Source organism: Teleopsis dalmanni, chromosome X, assembly GCF_002237135.1.
Source record: "Teleopsis dalmanni isolate 2A chromosome X, ASM223713v2, whole genome shotgun sequence".
Lineage (NCBI taxonomy): Eukaryota > Metazoa > Arthropoda > Insecta > Diptera > Diopsidae > Teleopsis > Teleopsis dalmanni.
In genome coordinates this window covers 77,984,022-77,994,167 of record NC_051848.1, presented here as the reverse complement: position 1 = coordinate 77,994,167, position 10,146 = coordinate 77,984,022, and the positions used below count along the sequence as shown (strand labels likewise).

General features: G+C 28.3%; 1 long non-coding RNA gene across 1 annotated transcript; it reads left to right on the top strand.

Moving 5' to 3' along the window:
* The first annotated feature begins 449 nt into the window (after window positions 1–449).
* On the top strand, window positions 450–1,861 carry LOC119662639. Its single transcript, XR_005250847.1, has 2 exons — window positions 450–901; window positions 1,677–1,861. It is a non-coding gene; the product is annotated as an uncharacterized LOC119662639 (long non-coding RNA).
* The last annotated feature ends 8,285 nt before the right edge of the window (window positions 1,862–10,146 follow it).

Sequence of the window (10,146 nt, the reverse complement as noted above, 5' to 3'; positions counted from 1 at the left end):
TTTTCTATGACAGATAAACTAGACTCAATTCATATATAAATATTGTACTGACATTCGATATTCGAAACGAATATAAGCCAAAGTTATTTTTTTGACAAGTATTTTCGCATAAACTTCAATATACTTGCTTCAACAAAATTTTAATTAGTTAGACATTTATTAGTTAAATTAATTTGATATATATTTATTCTCTTCATCCATGTTTCTAAAGTTCGCTTCTATATATAACTTCACATTTTCTTTAAGGCTTTTACAGATGTTCGTTGTAGCTGACACATTTAAATGAAATGCCCCAAAAGAATGTCTGTAGCTTTAATTAAATATTTTAACTTTTTACTACTTAAGCACTGAAAGCGACTGAAAAATAAAAAGATTAACTATATGAAGATTATTTCAATAATAATAAGATATTATAAAAACTTATGTACATATGGTACGAATTATTTCTCATTTTCAGGTACCGATCACTAGAGTTATTAATAATGAACAATAAGTCATGGTGTGAGAGTTACTTTGTAATTCATCATACCTTTAATATAATGGTTGATCTATGCACCAAACTCAATTGAACATCCGACAGAAATATGTTCTCGTTTGATGGCGCTATTAAGTTGATATGCAGCGACACGATAGACAATGTAGCAGAACTGTACTAATGGTCACCCATTCAATTTATTGTGAATAACAAACCATTTTGAAATATAACCTCTAGCGCATGTTGTTCTGCATTATTGGACATAAAGTGATGAATTCTATAATTTTGGAATCTAATATGTATATCGAAAATTTAGACATAATGTCAACTTTCTATCTGTGCCCTAGGAAGCATTGAAATTAAAAAGTAATTTGGAGTTTGGAGGTTGGCAGTGCAATAGACGATTAAATAGAAGAAACTTGTTGTGTAAGATACATTTAAGTTGTTTTATTTATTTATTTTACCCATCCATACCTATGTGAATGTAGATTCTGAACTCTACAGTTAACAGTCTACTTTCAAAATACTTTGTTATTCAATTCAATTCTTTCGAATATATATTCTGTCGTTGAATATGATAAATACGTTAAATATATTAAATATTATACTTCGAGTGTAGAAGGGAAATTATGTATCTTGTCTGAGAGAGGATATGTGAAAAATGTGGTTAAATTAAAAATTTGAATTCGTTAGAAATTCTAGTCGTATTCAATATAAGGATATTTATTTTGACGAAAAAAATTAATCCATTCAACTTGCATTCTTAAGATATAATCCATACCGTATCGTAAATGAAAATGAGAGAAACTATCATGTAAAACTTTTTAATGGAAAATTCTTGATTTTTTCTTTTATGTATCACATTTATACAATGCAAGATAATAAAATAAGTCTTTTATACGGTATCGATTAATAATTTAATAACGAAGTTAAGTTTCTAGTAATATGTCAGTAGGTTATTAATTGTTACATTTCAGTTAGGATAAGACTAAATTTCTCCATAAAATATTAACTCGGTTCCAATTGATCAGAAACAATATATGATTCAGATTTTAATGGGTATTTTTATTATTTTTTCATAAACTCACTTTTTTTTCTGTTTTATTAAGTTAGTTTAATTACAATACTATTAGAATCAGAAAAAGAATATGAAATTATTAATCCTATTAACAACAGGTTTTTTTTATTAATTTATTTCTAGTTTGAAGAAAGAACCTTTACTTACAGCAAAATAACTACATACATTTTGGTTTTCCCAGTTATTTTCCACAGAAGTTTTTACAGGACTCATACGCGAAATCTAAGTAAATGATCTGTAGTGTTGCAGTTAAGGATAACGAAAAGGAGCATCTTATTAATTGGAGATAACCAACCTAGAATCAAGAACCAAGAACCAAGATTACAATACTGTGATTTTATGGAAAGTATTAGGTCTATATTCTTCATGGAAAACTTTTAGCGAATACAACTTCATCAAAGGAGTATTTCGAGCACTGCGTAGTTTTGTTGCGTTACTCGATACTTTTGAGTGTCCAACTCGCTGAGTAAAATTTTAAGAAGTATTTGTCACAAAACTATAAAAAATTAAAAACTTTTGTATTTTGTATTTCTAAATTTTTAATATTGTGCATTTCTAAATTAAATCAGAATTTCGATTAAAATAATAATATGAAAAGTAGTTTTTTATTTAGTAAAATCTTATGAAAATTTCATATGAGAGAAATAGTAAGTACAGAGTCATATATTTATAGTATATAAGTTTAGTTTAAAATATAAAGCACTTGATACGGGAAAGTGTAAGATGACAATAAACTATTGTGAATATGAAACCGAAATTGTTTTTTTTTTGTTTGTGTAAAACTCGTACAGTTTACCTTATTTTATTAGTTAATAAAGCTATTTTTATATTAGAATATAGTAGAAACGTAGATCTAATTTTAATTGTGTTCAGATTAATAACATAACACTGTCAAAATTGATATAAAAAGGTTTCGCTATTCGGCGGTCTAAGAAAACATTCTCTCCGAAGCACTCTCAAACAGAACGTCCGCCTCAAGCAGTAAACTTGCAAATTAACTACTCTTCATTCTGGTCACTTACTTTAATTATCTTGTCAACAGCCACATATATTTTTTGGTATTTTATTTAGCACTTTTCATGTCTTTGTGTGAACTTTATTTGTGTTCCAAAATTGAATATCAATAAGAGATATAAAAATAGCGCTTTCTAAACCAGAATTCGAGGGTCTTATGCCAGCGTTTAAGATCACATAATGCTTCAATTTTGTTTAAAAATTCCCACTTTGCAGCAATTTGTAAAAATTTATTTATCCTTTAATAAATCACATGTTTATACAATAAAATCTCCAATAGAGACTACACTCCTACTTATTCTTTGTAACTTGATAACTTGGACAACATTGTGTTTTTTATCTTCCTTTTTGTAAAATGACTAATATCAAGATGGAATTAGTTAACGTATACGTAGCCATAAATCATGAACGACAGAATATAGAGAAAGTTTTTACTTTTGACACAAATAATAGTGTATTGATCAGGTACAGGCGTGACCAGGTACAGAGAAGATCCTCTGTTAGTGCGATCAAAGTTTAATAAAAATTTCTCTCTTGTTATCATTCTTACGACGGTAACCACGACTGAGACCACGGCCGTGAACGCGACTGCAATTCTTAAGCGGACAGTGCCTTAATAATTTTGATTAATAAATAAATAAATAAATAAATTTAAGTGAATAAATGAATAATATAAATTTGGAAAATTTTACTGAAGTAGACAGTAGTGATTAAGACGATATAATTAAAAATGTGTTTTTAAATCGATTAAAATAATATAGAAATATGTGAAATCTGATACGTAGAATACGATGGCATGCACGTCTTGTTAACTGATGGGTATTCAAACAGATTGGTGACGTTGTAACATAACTAAAATAAAACTTTTTTTTAATTAAATTTTGTTTTTACTGTGAAATATTTATTTATCTTTTATTTCTTAATTCGCAAATTTGTTTAATAAAAATTTAATAAAAAGGATTGGTGAGCTGATCGTTTACGACACGACTCAGTCTGCCTTTGCTTTTGGTATTAACATGCACTGATGGTCTGAGCATTAATTCTCTTAAGTTGGAGAACTGATTTATATGCATTGTTCGATATTTTTGGTATATACCTAATGTTTTTTCAAGTAATTTTTGTTTTGATAAAAGACGAATTATGTGCATAAAAAAGTAATTCAACTAAAACATTAAAATTAACTGCGAAGTACATGTTTTATATTGTAATTTAATATTTAGTATAAAATTAATAAAACTAAATATGATATGAACCCGAAGGTTGTAATGTACATATTTCCAATGTCCTATTTCATCACTTTACTGAAGGACGTTGAGGATTTTTCGGTATTCGATATTCGGTATACGATATTCAGTGAACATCAACTTATTGCAGTAAAAAGTAATAAGTAAAGAAAAATTGATGAAAATGAAAATTATATAAAAGAATAAGTTTTACTTGAATTTTATATTACTTTTTCATATTTTCTCTTGACATTTACATGCTTTTATGTAAAACAAACAAGCAAAAACAAAATCAGCCACATTATCGAGAAAGAATTAAAATGGAGCATTGACAGAGAGAGTAGAAGACTCAAAAAGTTTTTTTGGGATTGAATTCGTATTACCTACAAAACAGATAACGAAATAATTTAGAAAAAATGCTAAATATCTGTAAAAACTGATAGGATTACGATTGCGGAAGATACAGATGATTAAAGTACGTCTGTAGAATTGTACATAAATTGTATACAGATGAAACATTCAGTAGGCACTGATCAGAGAATATTCATTTTGGAGTGATAGTGTAATATTTGTATATATAAAGTAGTAACCTAGTAAAGTAGTTCGCATCCTAGTAAAATAAATATAAATGTACATATTGAACTCCTTGCATTGGGAGGAATAATAGTTGATTTTTTTAAGGACAATCGAAATATTGCGTTACGTTACGTTGCGTTGCGTTGTGTTGCATTCTCCTTTAAAAACACAACAATCTTTCACTTAATATCATATTGTTCTGCCTTTTTTAAGTTTTGTTCTGTTTTTATTCAATTTATTAATTTCACCTATAAAAATTTAAATTCGTTGCATTTTTCATTTGGATCCTTTGCTGTGTCATTCATCTTACTTGAGTGTTTTTATTCGTCCAGGTTTATATAATGCATATACTCAATAATGACAATTTCATAAGTGGGACTATTTGTCTTTCTTTTTTCGTCTTTATTTATTTTTCATAAGTTTATTTTTCCTATGTTAAAGACTCTATTCCAGAACTTGCGTTTGCGAATAATTTACTTCTTCAGAGCAGAAAATGAAGACTGAAAATATTTTCCTAAAAACAAGAAAATTAAATTAGAAATATTTTCACACTTATTGAAAATACTATATTTTATTAAATACTTAACGGAGTGTTCTGCATTATGTAAATAAAATGATAAATAAAAATCATCTGCAATAGCAGATCGCGTAAAATAACGCGACTTTGCGAATTCTTCCTTCACACTAGTGGATTTTATGGAAACTGACGTCGACAAGGCAGTATTTTTAAACATTCTTTTTCAATGTTCAGAATAGTTGGCCTTGAAATTCAAATTATTTTGATATCCCAAAAGAAATGTCTATGTAGATTATATTAAGTATTGTTAGTTATAGGTTGAGCAAGAAATTACTAAATTGGTAACATATACCTACATATATAGACAATGCTGAACTGAATGCAAATCGCTTGTTAAAGTCATCTTACAAGCGATTGGCCTAACTTCCAGCTAATGGCCAAACATATAGCCACAAAACAACAAAATCAAGGCGTTCATGTTTTGCGCTTAAGGTGAGTAACAATTCGAATATCTAAAAATCGAAATCAAAATTGAAATCTTAAGTGAAAGCATTAATTTGGATGACTTCTCTTCTCTTTGTTCGATTTAGAAAATTCATGCATTTGATAATGGATCGGTCAAAACGTCCTATGTGAGTATTCAGTCCAGAGTACATTCAATTTATTATAATCACCATATTCATATATGGTGCATATTTATTTGCTATTAAACTAATTCCGAGTTCTGATATGTATGTGATTTCGATTATTTTAATTCTGTATTCGTTCGAATTTTAGATTAGCCTTTTTCTTTGGATTAAGTAAGGTAAGTAATATTTTTATGTTACTTTTTCAGTAATACGAGTATTATTGTATAATTATTAGAGAGCAAATATAAGGAAAAAGCAGAGCGAAGGTAAATTCTCATTCTCATTTGATTTAAGTTAGGTGAACTTGTGTCTACAATACGAGTATGAGTATGGGTATGGATATGCTTTCGTTTCAGATACGAATGCGATATCGCTTTGCAGAACTTATTAAATGAATTCGTCGGATTAGGAAGGTTAGAGCATCCTTCCTTCCTTAAAAGCTCCGTTTTGTGTATGAAATTTACTCAGCTGAGTAACATCTGAGGTAAGAATAATTTATTTCATTTTTATTTCAAGTCCCTTAATATATATTCCTTTTTAACCGAATAATTGATTTTAAATTCGATATTGCAAATAAGACTACTGCATGCGATCTACATTTAGTTTGATATCAGATTATTGGAACTTTAAATAAATTATTAGTTATATGTTGTTTTTATTTCAAAAAGTTTATGCGAGTTTTCCACGTTTTTCAAAAAAGATCACAGTTTCGTTTTCTCATTGCGATAATGCAGATGTCTAAAGTATTGAATATTGTAAATTGATGTCATCGACTCGTTATTACGAATTCCTTATTATTCGCGTTATTAACTCGAACTGGTAGAAAAGAATAACATTTTACCTGATTGAGTAGAAAATATTACTTATCATATAAAAGATCTTTTCTATGACAGATAAACTAGACTCAATTCATATATAAATATTGTACTGACATTCGATATTCGAAACGAATATAAGCCAAAGTTATTTTTTTGACAAGTATTTTCGCATAAACTTCAATATACTTGCTTCAACAAAATTTTAATTAGTTAGACATTTATTAGTTAAATTAATTTGATATATATTTATTCTCTTCATCCATGTTTCTAAAGTTCGCTTCTATATATAACTTCACATTTTCTTTAAGGCTTTTACAGATGTTCGTTGTAGCTGACACATTTAAATGAAATGTCCCAAAAGAATGTCTGTAGCTTTAATTAAATATTTTAACTTTTTACTACTTAAGCACTGAAAGCGACTGAAAAATAAAAAGATTAACTATATGAAGATAATTTCAATAATAATACGATATTATAAAAACTTATGTACATACGAATTATTTCTCATTTTCAGGTACCGATCACTGGAGTTATTAATAATGAACAATAAGTCATGGTGTGAGAGTTACTTTGTAATTCATCATACCTTTAATATAATGGTTGATCTATGCACCAAACTCAATTGAACATCCGACAGAAATATGTTCTCGTTTGATGGCGCTATTAAGTTGATATGCAGCGACACGATAGACAATGTAGCAGAACTGTACTAATGGTCACCCATTCAATTTATTGTGAATAACAAACCATTTTGAAATATAACCTCTAGCGCATGTTGTTCTGCATTATTGGACATAAAGTGATGAATTCTATAATTTTGGAATCTAATATGTATATCGAAAATTTAGACATAATGTCAACTTTCTATCTGTGCCCTAGGAAGCATTGAAATTAAAAAGTAATTTGGAGTTTGGAGGTTGGCAGTGCAATAGACGATTAAATAGAAGAAACTTGTTGTGTAAGATACATTTAAGTTGTTTTATTTATTTATTTTACCCATCCATACCTATGTGAATGTAGATTCTGAACTCTACAGTTAACAGTCTACTTTCAAAATACTTTGTTATTCAATTCAATTCTTTCGAATATATATTCTGTCGTTGAATATGATAAATACGTTAAATATATTAAATATTATACTTCGAGTGTAGAAGGGAAATTATGTATCTTGTCTGAGAGAGGATATGTGAAAAATGTGGTTAAATTATAAATTTGAATTCGTTAGAAATTCTAGTCGTATTTAATATAAGGATATTTATTTTGACGAAAAAAATTAATCCATTCAACTTGCATTCTTAAGATATAATCCATACCGTATCGTAAATGAAAATGAGAGAAACTATCATGTAAAACTTTTTAATGGAAAATTCTTGATTTTTTCTTTTATGTATCACATTTATACAATGCAAGATAATAAAATAAGTCTTTTATACGGTATCGATTAATAATTTAATAACGAAGTTAAGTTTCTAGTAATATGTCAGTAGGTTATTAATTGTTACATTTCAGTAAGGATAGGACTAAATTTCTCCATAAAATATTAACTCGGTTCCAATTGATCAGAAACAATATATGATTCAGATTTTAATGGGTATTTTTATTATTTTTTCATAAACTCACTTTTTTTTCTGTTTTATTAAGTTAGTTTAATTACAATACTATTAGAATCAGAAAAAGAATATGAAATTATTAATCCTATTAACAACAGGTTTTTTTTATTAATTTATTTCTAGTTTGAAGAAAGAACCTTTACTTACAGCAAAATAACTACATACATTTTGGTTTTCCCAGTTATTTTCCACAGAAGTTTTTACAGGACTCATACGCGAAATCTAAGTAAATGATCTGTAGTGTTGCAGTTAAGGATAACGAAAAGGAGCATCTTATTAATTGGAGATAACCAACCTAGAATCAAGACCAAGAACCAAGATTACAATACTGTGATTTTATGGAAAGTATTAGGTCTATATTCTTCATGGAAAACTTTTAGCGAATACAACTTCATCAAAGGAGTATTTCGAGCACTGCGTAGTTTTGTTGCGTTACTCGATACTTTTGAGTGTCCAACTCGCTGAGTAAAATTTTAAGAAGTATTTGTCACAAAACTATAAAAAATTAAAAACTTTTGTATTTTGTATTTCTAAATTTTTAATATTGTGCATTTCTAAATTAAATCAGAATTTCGATTAAAATAATAATATGAAAAGTAGTTTTTTATTTAGTAAAATCTTATGAAAATCTCATATGAGAGAAATAGTAAGTACAGAGTCATATATTTATAGTATATAAGTTTAGTTTAAAATATAAAGCACTTGATACGGGAAAGTGTAAGATGACAATAAACTATTGTGAATATGAAACCGAAATTGTTTTTTTTTTGTTTGTGTAAAACTCGTACAGTTTACCTTATTTTATTAGTTAATAAAGCTATTTTTATATTAGAAGATAGTGGATACGTAGATTTAATTTCAATTATGTTCAGATATATAACATAAAACTATCAAACGTGGTGGAACCCCCCTAGAAAGCATTGTAATCAAGGCACTCTCGGGGGCCACGTGCACCTCTAGCAGTAAGGTTGCAAATTTACCTTCTAAGGCTGAGATCCTATTTTAGTTATTAATTGATTTAACCACGATTGTAGAGTGGATATGCAGAAAAAATGCTGACAACTTCATCCAGATATAGAACCAGAATTTTAGGATTATTATACCTCATATTATTAAGTAGGTAATTGGAAACGTGAACTGGGTAAATATCATGGGGAGAATTATGATGCCCGGTAAAGTGTCTTCATGCAAAATTCAATTATAATGTCACCTCTGTCGTTTGTTTTTTTAGTCCGAATTCGGTTTTGGAATTGTACAATTTTAGCTAGCTGAACACAGATTACAATTAGGTCCTTTCGGATTACGTCAGGTTGATTGCTAAGAGAAACTTGTATTTTTTTTTGCTGAGTATCGAAAGTAAACAGTTACTCTGAAGTTCCACTGGCTGGTTAGCTGCTTAAGGTGGTAAACAACCAATCTCCATAGCGTTTTCATACAGTTTGCCATATGTTTCTACCTAACTGATTATCTAATTATTTGTGAAGAAATTATAACAAGATACACTCTAAGCAATTTACAAACGACTAACTCTCGCCTGCTTTCAAATTATATTGAAAAACGTCTTGTCCAGGGTGGCTACCTACTAAGCATAGTATATACAAAGAAAACGGGAAATAATCTTTTGTTCATTCTGATTCCAACTCTGACAACAAATATTATTGCAACAGTCACACCTAGTCTGCATTAGCCAGTTTATCAGTTTTTTTAGTTCTACTATCAGATATATGTGAGATTTTTTTATTCTTCGCTTAAAGAAGAATATAAAAAATTTAATTAAAAAGTTTTTAATATCAGTAAAGCTTCAATTCCGCTGTATAATATGTAGTTGAAGAATTATTTGAAATTCTGCCAGAAACCGAATAATTGCGGGAAAGGCATATACAGTACTACGAGGATCGTTGCATCGGTAAAAAAAGAAAACAATTATAGAAAAATAGATAAATGTGATTGCTCCTTATTCGTATATTTCGATTCCTCTTAATTTTTAATTGTTTTATTATCATTATTATATTTCTATTTTATTAGCATTTTATGTTTATAACACTATGAACTAATATATAATGTAAAAAATATATTAATCTGAATCATGTAATTATTTGCAATGAATTATGCTAGATGACAGGACAGACATATTCAAATAAAATGTTTAAGATATTGCAGTGTATTAAGAGGAAAACCTTTCACTCCACCAAATGGGAGCTGTGTT